The sequence below is a fragment of the Cupressus sempervirens genome, chromosome 2, assembly GCF_028749045.1.
Source record: "Cupressus sempervirens isolate cs-2001-9-10 chromosome 2, ASM2874904v1, whole genome shotgun sequence".
In the NCBI taxonomy this organism is placed as follows: domain Eukaryota; kingdom Viridiplantae; phylum Streptophyta; class Pinopsida; order Cupressales; family Cupressaceae; genus Cupressus; species Cupressus sempervirens.
This window is the reverse complement of record NC_143119.1, coordinates 373162476-373187713: the sequence shown is the minus strand read 5'-3', so window position 1 is coordinate 373187713 and position 25238 is coordinate 373162476.

Below are 25238 nucleotides of genomic sequence, written 5' to 3'. Positions count from 1 at the left end.
AAGGATTTAAATTTACTTCCCATATAAAAACCAGAGAGTTTTTGCTCTCTTGGGACACCTTTTTTTTTGAAAAAATTTCTAAGTAAAGATATATATGGCAATGTATTTATTTATTTATTTTGTCTATATTTTTGAAATAGGATTAAAACATGGACACAATAGTTTGAGGCACAATAGCACCATATTTAATGTGATTTCCCATACAACTTGAATTTGCAATATATCAACCATAGGCATTATTTTCTTTCCTGAACATAATTATCATTTTGAACATATAAGGAACATATAAAGAACTTGAAATTTTGCTCAATCAAACTAAATCTACATCCATGATATAATTTTCGTTTCCAACATAGGAATAAACATGAAATTTGCCTAATTAAATCAACAGCATTTCCATCCTACTTTGATGTGCATCCATTAAAAATAAAGTTTACAATTAAATCACATGATAAGAAATTATACTCAACAACAATTTTATTGGCAAACTTGATTCAAAGGCTTAGCCGGGAAAGAATCAGGAAGAAAACCCAGCTTCGTTGCCAATTACAACAAGGTTTAAAATACAATTTACAATAGGATCTCAATCCCAAATTTCAACAATTTAATCAAATTTTCTCCATGACCCTAATCAAGGGATTTATAATGTTTTCTACAACTCATTTCTAGAACCATGGAGGGAACAAAATCTGATTAGGTGACCAAAATCATGACCAAGAAACAATTCAAAACATGCATATTTATACAAAGTTTTCACAACAAGATCTATAATGAATCAACACTAGGGAAAGGTGGATTCTTCCAACTAGGAGAAGTCGAGCACAACACCAAATTAGATGCCCAATCGGGGTTATTAACCAAGAACTTTCGTTCTTCCATTTAAAAATGCCATACTCATACGAGGTTTGTGCTGACGGGTAGGGGCGCATAACACCCTACCCTTTCTCCCTCTTCTCATCCTGAGAAGAGATTCTACATTGGTTGGAGTCCAACTAAATAGACCTTTCCCAAAATTGGTCACTTCTGCCCTCTCCAAGGGTGAGTAATACCAAAACACCCATGCAAGAAAAAAAACTCAAAATTGCAAACATAAACATGAAAGGAAAACATCCACAATAACATGGTTTTCAAATCTTCCCAACATACCCACAAACATACAAACATTGAAATAACAACAAAGTAGCATAAGCATGAAACAAATATGAAAACTGAATAAGGGAGATGAGAATTTCCTACCTTCACAAAGAGGTAATGGCAATGAACAAATTTGAGTAGAGTTTCCACTTCCTTCCTTCAATCTTCAAGAACTCCTCTCTAAATGTAGAGATTGGGTAACAACCTCCACAAGTCCAAGAAGGGCCTTTAAATAGGCCTCCAACTCAACCACCCAAGGGCTCAATAACTACCCCTACCCACTTGCAATTCTAGAAACTCCTAACTCAACCTACACTATGATTAAACCCTAAGTGGAGATGAGGTGAAGTAACTCAAGATAACCATGGTCAAATTTTTGCACAAAGGCAAAAAGAGACCTTTTGAGTGACCTCAAAAGTCAATAAAAGGGGTTAAGGGGTTGGAAAAGACCCCTAACCCATAACCAAACCCTTTGGGTATAATAATATCAATTTTTAAGCCTTAGGAAAGAGGTTTAGAGCTAAACAAAATCTAGGAATAAAATAGGACCATCTAACTACTCTAACATTGCAGATTAAATACTAATCCAGATTAAGGGATGACTAACCTTGATTAAGAACCCAATTAGCAAACTGACACTAACTAACCCAACTCAGGTCTAAAGGTTAAACAACTAACCCTAAACAACACACTGAAGCACATAAACATTTTATGAGTGTCAAGCGACACTAAAAGAACATAATTACAAACATTAACATTCACTAAACAAAGAAGATACATACATATATCTCACAAGACAATACGTGAATTACGAACAACAAGGTCTCCAAAATTAGCACAAGGAGATCAGTTCCGTTCCTCCGTAGGGTTTCTCGGCTAAATATTTGCACACTCATTGCACACATTAGTAGTCCTGTAAAATCACATGTACATAAATGTATACGTATCAAAAATTCACATAAATTAAAACATACATCAATAAGGGTTTCTTCATCCTGCTTAATTCTTAATAATTTAAAATCTCTTAAATCAAAGTCTCAATCCTACATTTACTAATTTCATCAACATTCACATACATGAAACATTAAATGACAATCATCGAATATATCTAAAAGTAACATCACACAACATGAAATAATAAAGTATGTTCTAAGCATCAGATAATGTCTCAACATCTCGAGTCGTGAATATCAAAATAATAGTAATGTATCACTATGCTACAATGGGTTGGGGCGAGGCCTCACATCCTCCCCCACTAGGCATGAACTTCCTCCTGGAGTTCATCAAAAAGATACGAGTACTGAGATTGCATCTGCGCTACATCATCCTATGAAGTCGTGACCTCATCGTAACAATCCCATTGGACCCTAACCTGGTCCAGCTCTAGGCCTCAAAGTGCTAGGGTCTGTCAGGCAATAATACGGATAGGCTCCAGTGCTAGCTATCCATCCGACTCCACCTTTAATATGAGACTCATCATAAATTTATCCTCTAAGTACTGAAATATGAAACACATCGTGGATGCATGATAGGCTAGGTGGAAAAGCTAAATGGTATGCAACAGGTCCTATCCTCTCAAGGATCTCGAATGACCCAAAAAATCGAGGTGCCAACTTAGAGCCCTTTCCAAAATGAATCGAACTCTTGTGTGGTCGCACCCTCAAGAACACTCTATCACCAACCTGATACTCTTGATCTGTCCTCTTCGCATCAGCATACTTCTTCTACCTATCTTGTGCCTCTCTCAGGCGCTGTCTGATCAAGGTCACCTGCTGCTCCATCTCCTTTACTAACTAGGGACCAATAGATACTCGTTCCTCGATCCTGTCCCAACTCAAGGGTGTCCTGCATGGTCTCCCGTACAAAGCCTCATAAGGTAGCATACCTATGGAAGAATGATGCCCATTGTTATAGGCAAACTCGACAAGATGAAGGCATTCCTCCCATTTGACCTGATGATCCATCACATACATACGTAGCATGTTCTCCAAAACCTGATTCACTCACTTGGTCTGGCCATTGGTCTAAGGATGGTATGCTGTACTACAATTGAGCCTAGTGCCCAAAGCCGACTGCAACTCTCTCCAAAATGAAGAAGTGAACAAAGAGTCTCTATCGGAGATGATCTTACGGGGAACACCATGAAGTCTAACAATGTCTCGCAAGAACACCTGAGCTATGTCTCATGCTGTGAATGCAGTATGCATGGGTGAGAAATGGGCAACCTTGGTCAATGTGTCAACTATCACCAAAATGGCATCATGGCGATGAGATGACATAGGAAGACCAACAATAAAATCCATAGATATAGTGTCCCATTTCCACACTGCAATCTCATGTGGCTGGAGAAGCCCACCAAGATGATGGTGCTTTGCCTTCACCCTCTGGCACTCAAGGCATCTCGCAACTATGCTAGCAATTTGCACTCTTATGCCTGGCCAATGATACAACTACCTCAAATCTGCATGTAACTTCTTAACACCGAGGTGCGTTGCATAAGGTGCTCTATGAGCCTCAAGTACAATGAGCTCGTGCAAACCCCCAATGGAAGGTACATACATACGTCCCCTATGACACAAAAGTCCATCTGACTTCAAGGAATACTTTGCAAACTTCCCTTCCAAGGTCTCTGAGAATGTACTAACTGACTAACTTCTGCATAAAGCTCATCGACTGGTAAGTATTGTAAGATCCACTCTCTCAAGTCGGTGCAAGTAGTTACAAATAAAAGCTCATGGCGCCTTCTACTTAAGGCATCTACAACCACATTCTCCTTTCCCTTGATATAATGAACATCAAAATCATACTCAGACAGAAACTCCATCCACCTTCTTTGCCTAGCATTAAGGTTTGGTTAAGAAAAAATGTACTGCAAGCTCTGGTGATTGGAGTGAAGCTTGAATCTATGACCCAGGAGGAAATGTCACCATCTCACCAATGCATGAACCACTACCGCTAGTTCTAGGTTGTGAGTAGGATAATTGAGTTCATGAGTCTTCAACTTCCTGGACTCAAAGGAAATAGGTTGCCCTTCCTACATAAGGATTGCCCCTAAACCATCTAAAGATGCATCGGTACACACCACAAAATCTACAACAGGATTTGGTACTGCAAGAATTAGTGCACTCGTGAGGGCTCTCTTGAGCTCTTCAAAAGCTCTACCACACTTCTTTGTCCACTCATACTTCTTCCCCTTTTTTTGAAGAGATGTGATGGGGTGTACCAATCTAGAGAATCTTGAAATGAAGCGTCGGTAATATCTTGCTAGCCCCATAAAGCTCCTCACTTCAGTAACACTGGTGGGTGCTGGCCAATCCATGATGGCCCTAATCTTTGATGGGTCTATTGAGACTCCATCACCTGATATGACATGACCCAAATAATGTATCTTGGGTTTGAAAAATGCACACTTCAACAAGCTGCCAAACAACTGATTCTCTCTCAGCTTCTGCAATACCTGTCTCAGGTGCTATTCATGCTCTTTCTCATCATGAGAATAAATCAGAATGCCATCAAGAAACACAACCACAAACTTATCCAAAAATGTATGAAATACTCCATTCATGAGGCTCATGGATGCAGCTAGAGCATTTGTAAGGCCAAAAGGTACCACGGTGAAATTGTAGTGGCCATAGCTAGTACGAAAAACTATTTTGCGGATATCACTATCCACAATCCTCAACTGATGGTAACCCGACTTTAGATTAATCTTTGAAAATACTCGAGCACCCTATAACTAATCAAAGAGATCATCGATTCTAGGAAGAGGATATCAGCTCTTTATGGTCACTTTGTTCAATTGTCTATAATCAATACACAACCTAAGTGATCCATCCTTCTTCTTGACGAAGATCACCGGTGCACCCCAAGGTGACACACTAGGTCAAATATGCCCCTTCTTTAGGAGTTCCTCCAACTGAGCCTTTAGCTCACTAAGCTTATGAGTAGTCATCCTGTATGGTGCTCTCAAAATTGGCTCGGCTCCTGGCACTAGGTCTATGTGAAAATCCACTGCTCGAGGTGGAGGCATACCAGGAAGCTCTAAAGGAAACACATCTGCAAACTCCTGAAGAATTGGAAAATAATCAAGGGATGGCTCCCTCTCTGAATCTTCCTCTCTATCACTAATAGTGATAGCAAGCAACTAAAAACCATTTTGCATGCACTGTCTAAGATGCATAGTGGAAATCATATGAAGGGACACTGGCCTCTTCACTCCGAAGATCTCCTTAGAGATACCATCATCATCCACACATTCCACCCTCTTTTGTCGACAATCCATCTTGGCACTATGGGCATAAAGCCAATCCATGCCAAGAACCACATCATAAGAGCCTAGAGGGGTAATGCGTAGATCAGTCCTAGTGGACATGACTCCAATCTGCATCTGACAACTCTGCACCAAGGAATTAACTGACACTCTGGCCCCTAAGGCTAACTCTACTTCTCAACTAACATCTTGTCTAACTGCCACTAGCCCGCAACGCTCCACCACAAATGGAGATATAAAAGAGTCAGTAGCCCTGGAATCAAATAAAACTGCAACCATACGACCCTATATAATACCTGTAGCCTCGATAACTATGGCCTGATACTTAGCTTGGCGGTTGTCAACCGCTGCAAAAACTCTATGGGATCTACCTAGGTCACCAACTGTCGGCTCTGAAAAAGCCCTGCTCTAACCACTGGATGCCTATCCCTGCGGACACTCCCTAGCTATATGACCCATGCCACCACAAGTGTAGCATGGTCTGTGAGTATAAGATCGTGCACCCTGTGACCCAGACTGCTGTGGGCCTCCTGGCCTGCTAGATCTGTTGTATCCACCCCTAGAAGATTGTTGAGTCTTTATTGACTATGACTGTAGGGCCTGTACTTTCTGATCCTACCTAGGTCCCTGTGATTGCCACTGCTTGGGCTTGGAGCCTTGATAACCCTGAGAAGGTTTCTGCTACTATTGCTACTAGGGTTTTGGCTGCTAAGACTCCTGGCCCTTAGAAGACCTTGCTGTATAGTTCTGATTCCCTTTCCAAGGGGGTTTCTGCTGGGAGGAGTTTCAGTTCTGAGATCGATCCCATGACTCCTGCCTACCTCGAGTATCCTCAGCAACTAGTGCTATCTCCGCTACTTGTCTAAAGGTGGTAGGGAAGGCCATCCAAACTGGTCCCTGAAGAGAGAAATTTTGCCCTATGATAAAGTGATGCACCCATAGTTTCTCATCCTTCATGTATTCCACATAAGGAAGGAGCTTGAGAAACCTGCTCTCGTATTGTGCCACTGTAAGGCCTCTCTGATAAAGAGAATGGAACTCCTCAATCTGTTTCTATCATAAATGCTTTGACAAGTACCTCTCTCGAAATCTTTCTAGGAAAGATTCCCATGTGAGGGTGTCCATCCTCACTCCACCAATAATCTCCTCCTAATGCCACCAGTTGAAGGCATCCCCTCTCAACTAATGAACTGTTAGGCATGCTTTTAGATTACTCCCATAAGGGCATAACCCAAAGCACCGATGTAGGCTCTGCAACCATGTCTCTGCTACTGAACCCTCAGTGGTACCGGTAAACAATGGTGGCCCAAGTCAAATCAATTCCCTGATATCATCTCCTACATGTCTAGGAGGTCTATCAAGTGGGGGTCCTCTCTGGTGTATGGACTCTTCCTTGTGTTCACCCTGACCCTCTAACTACCTCAGTGGCGGACTCCTAGTCCTCTCTCTGACTCTGGCCCCACCTCCTCCAGGTCCCTCTACTTCCACTACTGGAATCTGCTGAACTAGCTAAACTACTCTCTGCTAAACTACACCGATCAAAGTCTGAAGTGCATCTATAATGTCTTGGTTTGGGTTTGGTGGTGGTGGAGGTGGAGGTGGTCCATCCTCCTATCCTACTCTACCACCCCTAGCCCTACGACCTCTGCCTCGTCGACTACGAGTAACAGGTGGCATCTACACAATTAAAAGTTTGAGTTAAGTTTTAGGAAGCACAATGGTTTAAGGTTCCTAGTGTTGAAACAAGGCTCTGATACCAAAATGTCATGCCCAAACTATGAGGGCAAAAACACACAAATTTTTTTTTTTAATAATTAATAATTAGAAAAGCACTAAGTTTAAAAAGGTTGAGTTTAAAATCAAAGAGTATGATTAGATCATCAAAAATTAGGTCTAATTATTTTGAAACTTTTGTACTAAAAGATATCATCTGATTAAAATAACCTTTCATCCACCATAAAACTCAAATTAAGATTTCAATTTTATTTACATCTATTCTTAAATATAATAACATACCTAAACTTTATTTCTAAATAAAAATATCAATTCACTTTGTAATCTATAAAAAAACAAACTATACTAACATTACTAGATAAAGACATAAAACATACTAGATACAATATTGCGTAAAACTATACTTCATTACAGATTAAAAAGGACTTCCTAAAGTCAAAGTAATTAACTATAAAAAAATCACGTCTATTAAAATTATAAATTAGTCATAAAGATATAATTACATTTAAATTTACAATCTAACTTAATTTTAGCCATTTAATAAAACACAACTAACATTAACAACTACTAACATACATACTAAACAACTAAACTATAATTATCTTAATTTAAATATTTAATAATCACAAATTTAAATAAAATAAAATAAAACCAAACATACTAACTAAACCTCATCTAACTCTATTCCTAACCTTTCCTAACACCACTAAGTTAAAACATTTAAAATGACACAAACAAAACTTTAAAAAAAATAAAACATAAACTAAACCTATACCTAACACCTACTAACTACCTATACTAACACAATACCCTAAACCTAACCACTACACATCATCTTAACACCCCCACCATGTATCCCATCAGCCTCCTCTCAGCCCTACGCTTCCCCAAGTGCTTGATAAGCGCGCTGGCCTTAGTACTGACCTTGTGTCAGTACCTCTATCCCAAGGTGGCTGCCCAAACACATAATACTTGGTTTTTTTTTTTCATTTGAAATTTCTAGCACTTATACCCAAAACCAAAGTCAGCGAATTATATGGAGGGATAGGGGATGACGTCATCTGCTATGATGACAAAAGACTTTGTTTAAAAAGCTTTACAAACCCACTTCAAAGAACTGACGCCAAGAAGAGAGGGTTAAATGCATAATGTTGATTTTGTTTATATTTTAAAATATAAGTCTTGTCAACCTTCAAGGGGATAAGGAAAAGCATTGAAGACAAAAAGTAATATAGGTAAGAATAGATATTGTTTTATTTTATATATATATATTTATATATATCTTTAGTCTTCTATTCTTTGGAAATAAAATAGAACATATTTTAGATATTAAAGATATTTTAAAGAATCTTTTAAAGATTCTCTATTTCAAGAGAAGGATTTAAATTTGCTTCCCATATAAAAACCAGAGAGCTTTTGCTCTCTTGGGACACCTTTTTTTAAAAAAAAATTTCTAAGTAAAGATATATATGGCAATGTATTTTTTTTTTTTTTTTGTCTATATTTTTGAAATAGGATTAAAACATGGACACAATAGTTTGAGGCATAATAGCACCATATTTAATGTGATTTCCTATACAACTTGAATTTGCAATATATCAACCATAGGAATTATTTTCTTTCTTGAACATAATTATCATTTTGAACATATAAGGAACATATAAAGAACTTGAAATTTTGCTCAATCAAACTAAATCTACATCCATGATATAATTTTCGTTTCCAACATAGGAGTAAACTTGAAATTTGCCTAATTAAATCAACACCATTTCCATCCTATTTTGATGTGCATCCATTCAAAATAAAGTTTACAATTAAATCACATGACAAGCAATTATACTCAACACCAATTTTATTGGCAAACCTCATTCAAAGGCTCAGCCGGGAAAGAATCAGGAAGAAAACCTGGCTTCGTTGCCAATTACAACAAGGTTTAAAATACAATTTACAATAGGATCTCAATCCCAAATTTCAACAATTTAATAAATTTTTCTTCATGACCCGAATCAAGGGATTTATAATGTTTTCTGCAACTCGTTTCTAGAACCATGGAGGGAACAAAATCTGATCAGGTGACCAAAAGCATGACCAAGAAACAATTCAAAACATGCATATTTATACAAAGTTTTCACAACAATATCTACAATGAATCAACACTAGGGAAAGGTGGATTCTTCCAACTAGGAGAAGTCGAGCACAACACCAAATTAGATGCCCAATCGGGGCTATTAACCAAGAACTTTCATTCTTCCATTTAAAAATGCCATACTCATACGAGGTTTGTGCTGACGGGTAGGGGCCCATAACACCCTACCCTTTCTCCCTCTTCTCATCTTGAGAAGAGACTCTGCACTAGTTGGAGTCCAACTAAACAGACCTTTCCCAAAATTGGTCACTTCTGCCCTCCAAGGGTGAGTAATACCAAAACACCCATGCAAGAAAAAAAACTCAAAATTGCAAACATAAACATGAAAGGAAAACATCCACAATAACATGGTTTTCAAATCTTCCCAACATACCCACAAACATACAAACATTGAAACAACAAAGTAGTAGCATAAGCATGAAACAAATATGAAAACTGAATAAGGGAGATGAGAACTTCCTACCTTCACAAAGAGGTAATGCCAATGAAAAAATTTGAGTAGAGTTTCCACTTCCTTCCTTAAATCTTCAAGAACTCCTCTCTAAATGTAGAGATTGGGTAACAACCTCCACAAGTCCAAGAAGGGCCTCTAAATAGGCCTCCAACTCAACCACCCAAGGGCTCAATAACTACCCCCACCCACTTGCAATTCTAGAAACTCCTAACTCAACCTACACTATGATTAAACCCTAAGTGGAGATGAGGTGAAGTAACTCAAGATAATCATGGTCAATTTTCGCACAAATGCAAAAAGAGACTTTTTAAGTGACCTCAAAAGTCAATAAAAGGGGCTTAGAGGTTGGAAAAGACCCCTAACCGATACCCATACCCTTTGGGTATAATAATATCAAGTTTTGAGCCTTAGGAAAGAGGTTTAGAGCCAAACAAAATCTAGGAATAAAATAGGACCATCTAACTACTCTAACATTGTAGATTAAATACTAATCTGAATTAAGGGATGACTAACCTTGATTAAGAACCCAATTAGCAAACTGATACCAACTAAACCAACTTGGGTCCAAAGGTTAAACAACTAACCTTAAATAGCACACTAAAGCAAATAAACATTTTACGAGTGTCAAGCAACACTAAAAGAACATAATTACGAACATTAACATTCACTGAACAAAGAAGATACATACATATATCTCACAAGACAATACGTGAATTACAAACAACAAGGTCTCCAAAATTAGCACAAGGAGATCAGTTCTATTTCTACGTAGGGTTTCTCGACTAAATATCTGCACACTCATTGCACACATCAGTAGTCCTGTAAAATCACATGTACATAAATGTATACGTATCAAAAATTCATATAAATTAAAACATACATCAATAAGGGTTTCTTCATCTTGCTTAATTCTTAATCATTTAAAATCTCTTAAATCAAAGTCTCAATCCTACATTTACTGATTTCATCAACATACATATACATCAAACATTAAATGACAATCATCAAATATATCTGAAAGTAACATCACACAACATGAAATAATAAAGTATGTTCTAAGCATCAGATAATGTCTCGACATCTTGAGTCGTGAATATCAAAATAATAATAATGTATCACTATGCTATGATGGGTCGGGGCGTGGCCTCACACTTATTGTGATCTTGTTAATTTCCCTTGAATCAACACAAAGCTTCCATTTGCCATTTTTCTTGGGTGCTAGAACTAATGGACCTGCACATGGACTTAAAATTTTCCTCACCAACCCTTTATTCAAAAAATCTACAACTTGTCTACTTACCTCTACATTTTGTTGTGGTGTAAGCTTATAGGTAGGCTTTTTGGGCAAGGTTGCACCAGGCGCTATGTCAATCTGATGACTTATGCTTTTGACTGGTGGTAAAGATTCTAGTTTCTCCTCTACAAGTATGGAAGGGTATTGTTTTTATAATTTTTCCACCTCTATAGGTATTGGGTCTTGACTTCTAACTCTCTCTTTTGGCTTATAAAACAAAGCATATCCTTGAAAATCATCTTCTTTAGTCAATTATAGAAACTCTTTACCTCTGATTAGCTTAACTACACTATCATCCTAGTCTTTCACCATATGATTAGGTAAAGGTTCCATATTATATTGTCTTCTATTCTTCTCTATTAGATATGTTTTTTTCTCACCATTATGTTCTACCTTTACATCAAACTACCATGGTCTTCCTAGGATTAAATGATACGCATCCATCAAAATGATCTCACATAGTACCTTATCTTTGTATTCTCCAAGTTCAAACTCTACCCATGCTTGTTCTTCAACTATAAAACTATGGTTCTTGTTTAACGATGAGATTTTATGAAGAGCCACATGAGGTAACCTCTTAATTTTACATTTTTCAGCCATCTCTAAGGATACAACATTCTCTATTGATCTAAAGTCAACAATTATCTTACATAACTTGCCATGTGCCTTACCTTGAGTTTTGAACAACTATTTTCTTTGTGGTGGCTCTATTTCTAGAGGTATTTCAGGATATTTCTCCTCAAAATCATATTTCCCCCATTAAATACTAGTGTTGCACTCCCAACTTGTGTGTAACTACTACTGCAACAAGATTCATCAACCCTTACTAACTAATTTCTCCTATCTCTATTCAGATTAGAGGAATTTATATTCTTGAGTGCACATTGAGCCATTGTGTGCCTTGGTTGTGCACATGAGTAACACTTGATGGTTTCATGACCCATACCTTGTCTACCATCATAACCTTTGCATCTATTAAATGGCCTCCTCTGCCCTCTAAATCCTTGGTTTCCTCTTTTTGAACTTTCACCTCTACTACTACTTTCACCACTTTGTTGATTGTCTTGTGGTCTCCTTTGGAAATTTCTTCTTCCCCTTTTCTAATTAGTTCCTCCTCCTATGTGTCATGACCTAAATTTAGAGCAAAACACAACTACATTTTTTTTTTTGAAAGGTAATGCTTAGGACATAGCATATAGATCAGAACATTTCTATATTGGATTAAAGAAGGCTAAAAGTCCAAGATACCCATTGGTTGTGATTTTGGGTTTGCACCAAACCTTAAATATTTAAATGAATTGATCCTTATTGGTGTGGTGAAGATCTCATTCTTACTTATATGGTAGATACACAAAATATTTTGATAACATAATAGTATGTTTATGTGATGGTGGTAGAGGCATAGTTTTTATTGGAATGAAATCAAATTCTTTGCTATAGGAATTGAAATGGGTGGATTAATCCTTTAAGAATATATTGAGTATTTCCTAATTATAATTATTTATGTAATTAAATTAAGCTTTAGTTATGAGGCAATTTATTAAATTTCTACAACTAATGAATTTTATCACCCTCTTAGCAACCTCTAAGAGACCATGTATCTAACTCAAGAAGAGTACCATTTAACCTATATTTACATTTAACATATACCTCGATAACATTCTCTATACATTTTATAATGGTGAATCACAAGGTATGAAGTGGTTTATATTAACAACATACATCATTCAATTATATTATTTAAATTATGTAATAACTAGCATTTAGTATATACTTTTTAATATATAGAACATCATGGAACATAGATATATTATAACATTCTTATAATAACTTTTCTAATATATTTTTACTCTACATATCCTTAATACCAATTAATTACCCTAACTATCCTACCAACATCACCCCTTTTAAATGATAATGGTGTCAACTATTCACTCTAACTAAATATATTAAGTAACTTCTTAACTACAACCTAGTTAACTTTAATTTTATATAGTACTAATACATCCCTCTTAATAATTCCTACTATTTGCAACCATATTAATACTAAGATACTACTAAATTCTAATCACTCTAATCCTACTCATTCTGAACCATATCCCTATCTATCTCCAAGCACCCTTTTAGCTACCTATTTGTTATTTTATTTATTTTAACTCACTAATACTCATGATGTCGCATTCTTAGAAATTGATTATAAATTCCTACTACCTAATGTTTATTTTAGTACCTACTAACCTACTTACTAACATTCCTAGCACCTAGAAATATTTTGACTACCACTAAAGTGGTGGCATAAGATGGTGTGTTGACCGATGGGACTAGAGATGAGACAAAATTTGCATTCTCCTCCCTCGTGTCACCTACCTTGGGATGTGGTGTATGTGCAAGGGGAGAGAGAAATGCTACATGGAGAATGGGGTGGGGTCAAGTACACTAATAATGATTTTATTTTTTATTTTTTAAATAATGTGGGTGGAGTGGTCAACATCTTGAATTACCTATCTTAGGCTTAGGGGGATGTAACTTCTCACCTAGTTAGGCAGCCAAGTTCAAAGCTTCTTACATACTCCTAGGGGAATGACACCTTGGGATTGAATACATGGGGAAGGGGTAAAGTAGGTATGTTATCCCTCCACTTTTTTAAAACATAAAACAATTACCTTGCCTCCTATTTCACACATGTGGAGCAGCCTAGCATGAGGAAGTTTTTTTGTGTCTTCTTATATATTTTTTGTTTTGTTAATTTATGAAATAGTGACACAAGGGTCACATGACTCATATGAGTCTTCTCTTACAGATGTTTGTGAGCTAGGTAATTATTATTTGTTTGAGTCTTATCCCTTAGCTATATTATTTTATTAATATTCTATGTACTAGATTCCAAGGTATATTTTGGCTTCAATTTTTTATTGGTTTGTATTAAAAGTGGGTTCTCACTACTACTCATACAAAATCCAGAGAATTGAATACCCACTTATAGGCTTGTTCACTTATGCATTTTCTTGGTGCTAAATTCCTACTTAGTTAATCATCTCTATTCAATAGTTATGATGTTAGTCTTATTTTGGCAATCATTTGATGTTGTCCTAACATTCTAACATATTAGTGTAGATCAAAAGGAATTTATCAAATTTATTCTAAGACTAGATTTATTACATGTGATGCTTTTGGATACAATAACAAGTATGAACATATAGATCAAATAGAGTATATCTAAACACTTACAAATTACAATCCTTTTCTTCTACAATAAAGAAAATTTAAGTGATATTTCTCCTTGAACTCTTTACACTATACAAATTTCTTTTACATGTTCAACATTTCTGAAAGAAATACAATCTCCTCATAGTATCTCATGGCTTGAAAATGAATTCAACTCACATATACTTGATACTTCCCAATGATCTTTAAATACAATTAATTCTCTATTTGAAATGATTCCTCCCTTACTTTCCAAATATATTACCAATGATATTCAAATATTCACTGATTACTTGTAAATGTACATCACTAACCTTAATACAATTACATTTCTAACAGTTCTTATATTGCCAACATGTATTCCTATATCAAAACAAGAGAACAAGGTGGGGATCTCTCCATTACTCATGCAATAGACAAATGAAAAGGTTGTTTTCCACTTTCTTCTACCCATGAGCAATCCAAACTTCTTCTTTCTTATGGTTCCAAAAGAAAAAACTTGCAACAAGAACACAAAACTAGGAACCATGGAGGCTCACCTCCCATCCTAGGCTTCTATGAAGCCACCCAACAAGTAGGAGAAAAAAAGCTCAAATTGGATACACAAACACACACTATTTTCTAATGCATAAAATTATAAAACACAATACATAACAATCTCTTCCATGGATTGCACATTGATTCACCATTGGAATCATGAATACATTGGGTGAAGGTGGACTCTTCAAAGAGGAGAATGCCATATCTACAACTATCAAACTACAATTGCATTTTTGCCTCTCAAGGCTATGATAAAATCTTCACCTTCTTACACAAATTCCTTATATCTCCCCAAAACATCAAAGGCATATGGCTTCAATGGAGCCCACACTCCATGAAAAAAAAAACTCCTCATCATGAGGTAAATTTTCTCAACTACAATGTTGAGCCCAATTAACCCCTTCACCCAAGGCTTCTCTTCCCTCCCAAGGGTGAGTGAAGCATTCACACCCATTAACAAATTCAACATTCAAAATAAAAACAATGAGATCAAGGAAGAAAACCAAGAAAATACATGAAGCACAATGCATAATCACAATACCATACAAAGATTACAATAACAATACATGATCCCATAACAACACTACATGCTTTTAGATTCGTTACACAATTCCAAAATGGTCATGGTTTGAGCACCAACCTTGGTCCAAGCTAAAGGAAATGATATTTTATGGAGAACCCCCTTAGCCTCCCTCTAAAACCCTAACTATCTCTAAACTTAGAGAGTGGTTGAACACCCCACTAGCTTGTCACCACTCCTCTAAAATGACTCTGCTAACCCATTTTTGGTAGGAACATCAAGCCCCCTATTTCTTACATTATTTTCCCTTCAAAAAAATAAAGTTTGACCAAGTGGAGTTGTGAGGGTACACTCATGGGGAAACCCCAAACTTCGAATTGGTTTAAGAGTGCAATGTTCAATGGGTTCCCTAAGTTAACTAAGTAGTAAAGTGGTTGAATTTAGGCCCCTAACATGTTATACTACCATATGGGTGGCTTATTTTCAATAAAAAAACACTTTAGGACCACATTGAGGCCCCTTAGAAGCCTTGACAAATTTGAATTCGAAAATCAATATGTGTCAGTATGAATGCTAATGTTATGGGGGAGCATTGTAGAACATTGTTACGATGTATTTATAACTATGTTTGTCATTGATAACAATATAGTAATAAGTTTGTCAAAGACTGACAGACTAGAAGATTGTGATTTTTTTATTGAGGACATTATATTACTCATCTTCTTATGCATAGTTACCAACACATACTACAACATGTAATTGTTACTTGGGCAAGTGTGCAAAACCTGAACCAATAGTGCATGGAAGATATTGTTGATATATAGAGAACCGCATGAAAATAGAGCATTAGGAAAGCAATTCCTATTGTATGATTGATATAGCTCATTACATTTGAAATGAAGGGTTGCATAGTTAATTAACTGGAGGAAGTATATTGATAGCTGATGATGTCAAAGAGTGTGCATGTACAGAAGTCACACGTGTGAAATTTTTTGTATAACTATGAGCTAACAACAATGATTAAATAGTTATTTCATTTAATTAATGTATGATAATAAAGTGTGAAGCCAACTCAAGGATTTATGATTGAGCATGGTATAAAGGAAAGATATTTTCCATGTTTTAGATATGGAAAAGTGAAGACGACTTGCAAATTACTAAGCAGTAGAGCAGAGTGACATACTAATGCATGTAAGTGACTTTAAGGGTTACTACTACTAATCACAAAGTTCAAGATCTAATTGGATGATCTAAAGGTGAAGTAGTCTGACATAATGGATAGAAGAAGAAGTAATCGCCTATTAAACATCTATTATTCTGAAAGGAATAATACCAAGGTCAATCAGATAGTGGATTCGTTCCTAAAGCTGTTTGGATAGTGGGTCCAAGTACCTTTTGACAACTCCTAATAGGGTTGGAATCTCCTAATAGAGATTCAAAGTCTCTTAATACAAACTCTTGTACTAAGTGTTGTAATAGACTCCTAACAGGGTCCATCCCCTAACAAGGAATATTCATATTAGTAAACCATTTTGTGGGCATCATTCCTTCTAAAGTTTTCCCTTTGATAAAGGGTTTCCCTAGTCAATATATCTGATTCACCCACCCCCCCTCTCAGTTATATTAGTGAACTATTGTTTCCCTAGTCACATAACTAATTTAGTACCCCCCCTCTTAGTTATATTGGTGAACTATTATTTCTAACAATTGGTATCAAAGCATCAAGTCCTTGAAGAAAAACGTTTAACAACTTTGGGAGATCCATGGTGAATTTTTTCAAAAAGGAAAGTCTGAGATTTGATGGCACAAACTACAATAGCGAGAAGGCTAAAATGAAGACTCATCTCTTATGTATGGGTCCAAGATATTGGCTTGTAACCAAGGCATCTAAAAACATTGTAGAAGAAGGCAATCTTGAAAGTTGTATCGAGGAACAAAGAGAAGTATTCATGTGCAACATAAGGGAAAGATAAGCAATATTGTCTACTCTACCTGAAACTGAGTATAGCTAGGTAAAACAACTCAAAACATCTCATGAAATTTGGAAAACCTTAGAAGCTAATTATGAGGGTGATACACATGCAAAAAGGGTTAGATTACAAAATCTATATTTCACATTTGAAGATGATAAGATGATGGAAGATGAATCTGTGAGAACCTATATTGGCAGAATATCCAAGATTGTTGTAGGAATCACATCTCTTAGTGGAAATAAATTTGATGATGAAGTAATATGGAAGATTTTAAAAATTTTGAAACCACCTTTCAACACAATAACATAGATGATTCAGGTAATGTTACCTTGTACCACTAATTTCACTAAAGAAACATTGCTTGGTAGATTGGAAGTTGAAGAATTCGATCTAAAACAATATGAAGAGTTAACAAAAGTTGACACAACATTTAGTGCATTTAACATTAAACTTGGTCTAGAAAGGAACACAAAAGTGTAAGGAAAAATTGCTAGCAACAACAAGTCTATTGAGGAAAAGATCTAGGAAGGAGTGAGTCTTCTTGTGGAAAGAGATAAAGATGGTAAGAGTATCTTTAAATGTTGGACATGTAATGAATATGGTCATTATGCATCTAAGTGTCCCAAAAGAGAAATAAAGTATTAGGGAAGGATCAAATCTAGAAGACCTAGAAGTTGTTTATATGCTAATGAAGAAGAATCTGATCAAAAGAAAAGTGGAGATGAATTAGGATTCATAACTATAAAAGAAGATGATCTTGACAAAGAAATTAGAGAAGAAAGTGTGTTGTTCTCACAGGATGAAAGGAAAGATTAGATCATTAATAGTGGTTGTTCACATCACATAACTAGTGATATGAGAAAAAATTTCAAATTCAAAAGCCATGATGGAGGAATTTATAGAGAAGGGAACAATGTAGCCTACCACATTACAAGAATTGGATCTATCACACTAGATGGTAAAACAAATACTGATGATGTTTATTCTGTTGATGGGTTGAAACATAACTTGTTATGTGTTGGATAGCTTATGGAAAAAGTTTACCAATTATAGTTTGGTAATGACACATGCATTACCAAGAATAAGGAAGGAAAACTACTTGGTACTAGCACAAGTACCAGAGGTAATGTATTTCAATTAAACTCCACTAAAACAACATGCTTGGTAGCTAAAGTTGAAAATAGTCGGTTATGGCACAAAAGATTTTGTCACATTAATTTTGAAAACATTGTGAAAGCCAGTAATACACTTACTATGAGAGATTTACCTAAGATCACTAAGCCCACTAACATTATTTGTAAGGAATGTATCTTGGCTAAGCAGAAGAAAGTTGCATTTCCTAGGAAGCAGTTTGGTACTACACAAAACTTGGAATTGGTTCATACAGATCTAAGTGGTCTTGCAAGAACAAGAAGATTCCATAGAGAAAGGTATTTTATGATTTTTTATGATGATTTTACTAGAATGATGTGGGTAGCTTTTCTTAAGGAAAAATTAGAAGCATTTGAGAAATTCAAGATATTCAAGAACAAAGTAGAGAATGAATTTGGAGTTAAAATCAAAAGCTTAAGATTATATAGAGGAGGAGGGTTCATCTCTAGAGAATTCAATATCTATTGTGAAGAGCATGGTATTAGGAGACAACTATCTTGACCCCATACATGTGAGTAGAATGGGATTGCTAAATAAGAAACAAATAAATTGTTGAAGCAACAAGATCTATGTTATTCGAGAATGATGTACCAAAAACCTTTTGGAGAGAGTCAGTCAATACAATAGTATATACACTAAATAGAGTATATATCAGAAAAGGTATGGAGAAAATACCTTATGAGTTATGGTTTGATCACACACCATCAGTCAAATATTTTAGGATATATGGAAGAAAATGCTACATCAAAAGAGATGATGATATCGGTAAGTTTGATCCATGGAGTGATGAAGGTATATTTCTTGGCTATTCATTAAAGAGTAAAGCTTATAGATGTTTCAACTATAGAACAAAAAGTATAGTAGAGTGCACAAGTGTAAAAATGGATGAAAATTTTGGCATTAAGGAAAAGGTGATGGATTATAACTCTAATGGAGATGGTTATTCTAGGATGAGCAATAGATGCAATGGACTATTTCTCAAGATCGACAATGACTTGAAAAATAATGTACAAATAGAAGAAGTAAGAGAAAAATAGAGCACAATACTTGAAATAAGAGTTGAATCAGCAACTCCTACCCCAAATAAGAATGTAATGAGAAATCATCTTCCTGATTAGATAATAGGAAGTAAAGAAAAAGGAGTAATGACAAGAAAAAAAATCAATGAAGAACTATGCCTAATATCTCAAGTAGAATCAAAAAGTGTATATGAAGCAATCAAGGATGATCATTGGATGAAAGCAATGGAAGAAGAACTTCAATAGATAATAAAAAATGACACATGGGAATTGGTTCCTAGACCCAAGGACAAAAATGTGATTGGTACAAAGTACATACTCAAAAATAAAATGAATGAACAAGAAGTAATAAGAAACAAAGAAAGAATAGTATGCAAAGGTTACTCTTAGTGAGATGGAATTGATTATGAGGAAATATATGAACTTGTAGCAAGAATGGAAGTAGTTAGAATGTTCCTAGCATATGCAGCAAATAAATTTTTTGAAGTATATCAGATGGATGTTAAGTCAGCATTCTTGAATGGAGAACTTGAAAAAGAAGTCTATATTGAGTAGCCAGAAGGATTTCCTTTGATAGAAGAGAAGGATATCATTTGCAGATTAAATAAAGCCTTGTATGGATTAAAGCAAGCACCTAGAACCTAGTATGCATGGTTGGATAAATACTTAGAAAAGATTGGATTTGCTAAAGGAACAACATATAGTAACTTGTACTTGAAAGAAATAGAAGATGGTTTGCTGATAGTTATTGTATTTGTTGATGATATCATTTTTGGAAGAAATGATGAAGCCAGTAACAAATTCTTGGAAGATATGAAGAATGAGTTTGAGATGAGCGTGATAGGGGAAATGAAAACTTTCTTTGGATTACAAATTGTTCAAAATAAAGAAGGAATCTTTATTTGTCAAACAAAGTATTTAAAAGATTTTCTAAAAATATTTGGTCTAAAAAACTGTAAACTTGTTGGAACTTCTATGCTAACTAATCACAAGTTATCAAGCAAGGATGAGACACCTACTATTGAACAAAAGAATACAGATCTATGATTGTAGGATTGTAATATCTAATTGATATAGAAAATGTGGTTGGAATTGTGGCAAGATTTTAGGCTGATCCTAAATAATATCACTACATAGTAGTAAAAAGGATATTCAAATATCTGAAAGGGACATCTAATTATGGCATTTGGTATGATAGAAGTAATGAATTTACTTTTTGCACTTATACTAATGCTAATTGGGCCAGAGATAGGGATGATAGAAAAAGAACCATTGGAGGAGCTTTCTTTCTTGGTGGAAGATTGGTTTCTTGGCACAGCAGGAAGCAAGATTGCACCTCACAAAGCACTGCAAAGGTAGAATATGTTGCAGTAGCAAACAACTGTAATCAAGTCATATGGATGAATCAGATGATGAAGGATATTGGAATTACATTCAAAGAACTTATTATCAATTATTGTGATAATACAAGCATAGGTAACATGTCTAAGAATCCTATTTTGCATTCTAAGACTAAGCACATCTCTATAAAGTATCATGTGTTGAAAGAGAAAGTCATAGAGAAAGAAATCAGACTAGAGTACATTAACACTAAGGAATAGATTGTAGATGAGTAAAAGTACAAATTTGCATCACCTTTTAGGTTAACTTTTTAGAATGACTAAATTTGAGTATTTCTATCTTTTTTTTTTGTTTAAACATATGATCTTGATAAATTTATTCTAGCTAAGTTATATATGGTCTCACACTTTTCTAATTAGAAATGTCTATTAAATGCATGTTTTATACTAGTTAGTATCCAATTACAAAATAGATGCAATTATTTTGGAAAAATGACGTTTCAATAACTCATACTATTTGTTATGATATTTTTTTAATAACATATAAACACCATTTTATAGAGCTCAAACTCAACAATATTCTCATATAGAGTTCATAGTGTTTTAATTTGAGATAGTATATTATAATTAAAAAATTCTATAAGTACATACTTTAAAACTCAAGAAGATGTCAATTTTGAGAAAAAAAAATACTAAATCATATTAAAAAAACTTTAAAATTATATGAAATTCTATAGGAGAGAGTCCTCTTCAATAATATTAATTTTTCTTTTGGTTCAAATAGATTTGTTTTGAAAAATGTGGTTGGAGATGAAAACTATCAATTTAAATAAGTTGAAATTTGAATCGTTATAAAAGAGAAAATATAGGTCTAAAGCCAATTTTTATTTTTGATTGTTCTAGCTACATATGTTATCTATAAAATAATCTAAGATCAAAGGGAAATGAGTTAATTTCCATGTAGTTTTGTGGTGGGAACTAGACCCCTAATTTCCAACATTTTTTAGCAACTAAAAGTTATATTTAAAAAATAGGAAAATATATAATTTATTATTCCAAATAATTATTAAAAATTATAATCCTAAACTTCATCCATTTCTATACATTTCATTAGTTTAATTCATTTTCAAATTCTAAATAATAATACTAGTTTTATGTCATTGAAGGTGAACAATTATACTTTTGTTAGCCTTTTCCTTTGTGAAAGGGTGACATAGGTTTGTGCTTTTACCCAAACATTTTCACAAAGGCCTTACCAAAGGATACATTTGAGTACCTAAGTGGTATACTTAGGGTTATGCCCTTGCCTATTTTAGAATAAAGGATGCAAAAGTGCATCAGTCTAGGGTATATAACATCATTGTTAGACTAGACTGAATGTTGATGCTTCCTCAATGAGCGAGTGTCTGTAGTGAATAGAGTTAGCAAAGGATTCTTTCTAATTGGTAATTGGTATACAACAGTGTCTTTAGACACATGATTTGTTTATGGATTTATATACAAAATTGTAAAGCAACAGACTGGCTTGTGGTCATGCTGATTACATGATCAAGAAAATTGAACTATTTGTGTATTATCTTTGACATTGATGTCAATGGGGGAGAAGAGATGAAATAAAGGATTTGCATGAAGCAAGATTTGATTGATGAATAAACTTGTTGGTATTCTTGGAACTAGATGTTTTTCATCTATGTTGCCATCAATTCCAAAGGGGGATATTGTTAGCATGAATGTTGATGCTATGGAGAAGCATTGCCGAACATTGTTATGATGTATTTATAACTATGTTTGTCATTGATGAAAACATACTAATAAGTTTGTAAAAGACTAACAGAGTAGTAGACTATGATTTCTATATTGAGGACATTATATTACTCATCTACTTATGTGTAGTTACTAGCATGTACTACAGTATGTATTTGTTACTTGGGCAAGTGCACAGAACCTGAATCGACAATGTATAGAAGATATTGTTGACATACAGAGAACTACATGAGTGTAACACCCCACTAAGGGATCCAAAAGAATTAACCTAAAGTTTTACTAAGTTTGCTAAACATTTTTTTTTTTTTTTACAAGAAAGATAAATCATTCACATCAATCACATAGTAGCGGAAGCAATAACATGTAATCATCAACAAACATACATAACAAGTTACATTTCTTAAGGATCCCAATACATTGAGTCACATTTAAATTTAATCTACTACTAAGTCCAATCAAATACAACATCCATATGAAAGAATAATGAAAAGTGCAATGTCCATTTTAAACATTTGTTCCGAATACCTCTTGGAAAATTAATTCAGAATGCTCATTCATCCACTATAAATGTCACAGGGTAAGAAAAGCTTAAAAGAATATACATACATGTAAAAATAGAAATACATCACCCTCTTTGGAGCCATGATACATATGCAATATAGTAAAATAAATGAAATCATCCACCATACATGATACATCCATACATAAAAAAGATATAACATCCATCATAAAATATAACCATCCATCATAATGATCCATGAACAACATGAAGGTAAATGCCAACAAAGAATGTTCTAGCCATGGTGACTATGAATGGATCTCAATAGTAAGAGTGAAAAAGCACTACCACTTGACCGCATGGAACTTAAATGGTCCACTCCTATCGCGCTAAGGAGATAGTCTCAAGTACCAAACAAGATATCAAATCACATAACACAAGTACTCTCTAAGTCTAGGAAATCCTAAAAGTATACTAACTCAAAGGTTCCAACACATAGATCAACATCTAGACCTAGAGGCACAAAAAGGCACGTAGGAATTTACTATATAAGCAGGCAAGTGTCATCACAAAAATCACATTTGGAGTTACCTGAGAAATCCCTTAGGAATCCCAGGTCCCTAGTGATCTCTACGGCCACTAGTATCCTCTCATATTGACGAGGCATACTATAGAATGCAAGGTCATAACCAAGTGTTCTCTCTACTCGCATCCTAGTCTATACTAGCACTCAAGGCATGGGTGAGAACATACAATTAATCTTATTAGGTTCATTTTACTCTCATTTAGTGTAAATTTTATCACTTATTAAAATAACTTACAATGAGTTACCTTGGCAGCCACTTAGGGCCCTGACCCCCATTGCAAGCCACTTCCTGACACTACATATAGATTACCTACCCTAAGCTCATAAATCACAAATCAAAGAATCATAGTAAAATCACCTCATTCATATACACAACAGACTAGAAGGCATCAAAAGATAATCATAATAATCACATTAGTTCTCCATGAGCAACTAAAAAGCATCAAATGATAAATCACAATATCCATCGGTTCTCCAATGAGCAACTAGAAAGTATCCCACAATATCCATTGGTTCTCAATGAACAACCATAAAACATCCCAAAATAATACTGATCAAAGACTCTAAAATGGTCAAGTCAAACATGTCACAACATGGCATCATCAAGAACATAGCAAACACTTCAGTCCTCTCAAAGCGACTAGAAAGAAAATCAAATATAACTAATTGATGACTCAAATGGTTAAGATAGGTATCTCTTAAACATACACCTTAGCTTCACATAAGGAAACTGAAAAGCAATAACAATCAATTGTCCATACACATCATAGACCATATCAACACATCACCATGGTTGGGTCTTTGAAAAGATCGAGACCAAAACATCATAATATCACAATCACATAACTCCCAAGCCTCTGGTATACGTCATAAACTGGTCAACACTAGGACAAAGCCCAAAACCCCAAATCATAGTCACCACATAGAAACAAGATAGTCACATAGTTGGTTTGATTCGAAAACACAAAGTTTAAATTAAACAATAAGGTTCAGGTTTCAGTGTTTGTGTTCAAGTAAATAGTCTTATAGTTTACATAGATAAGTTATATGATAGGGTTTAAGTTCTAGTTTCAAATATGTTTCAAGTACTAAGTTTTCGTAGTTAACCCTTACAATTAACCCATTCTTACTCTTAAACAATTCACAAAATTACCCGTATTTGATTTAGGTCAATTTCTTAAAATGATCTATAGACAAATTATTTATTTAACTTGTTAAGATAAGCGATTCCAATCTAATAATAATATTAAAAATATATCTACAATTTTTGTTTAACTTTAATCGTCATTAATTAAATCTAATTAAACTAATTTTTAATTAGATTAATTAATGATTATCAACTAATTACTTATACTAATACCTCAACAATTACTAATTATTATAAAATTAACAATAATTTTATTAATTAAAATTTAACTATATTTAAAGGCATTATTATTTAATTAATAAATGATAATAAAACCTATCATTATTATTTAATAATAATAAAGTTTTACATTATAAAACTTACTAATAAAATATTATTAAATATTATTAAATTTAATATAATCTAATTTTAATAATTTAACATTAATATAATTTTTTTAAAACTTAATAATTAAAAATTTAA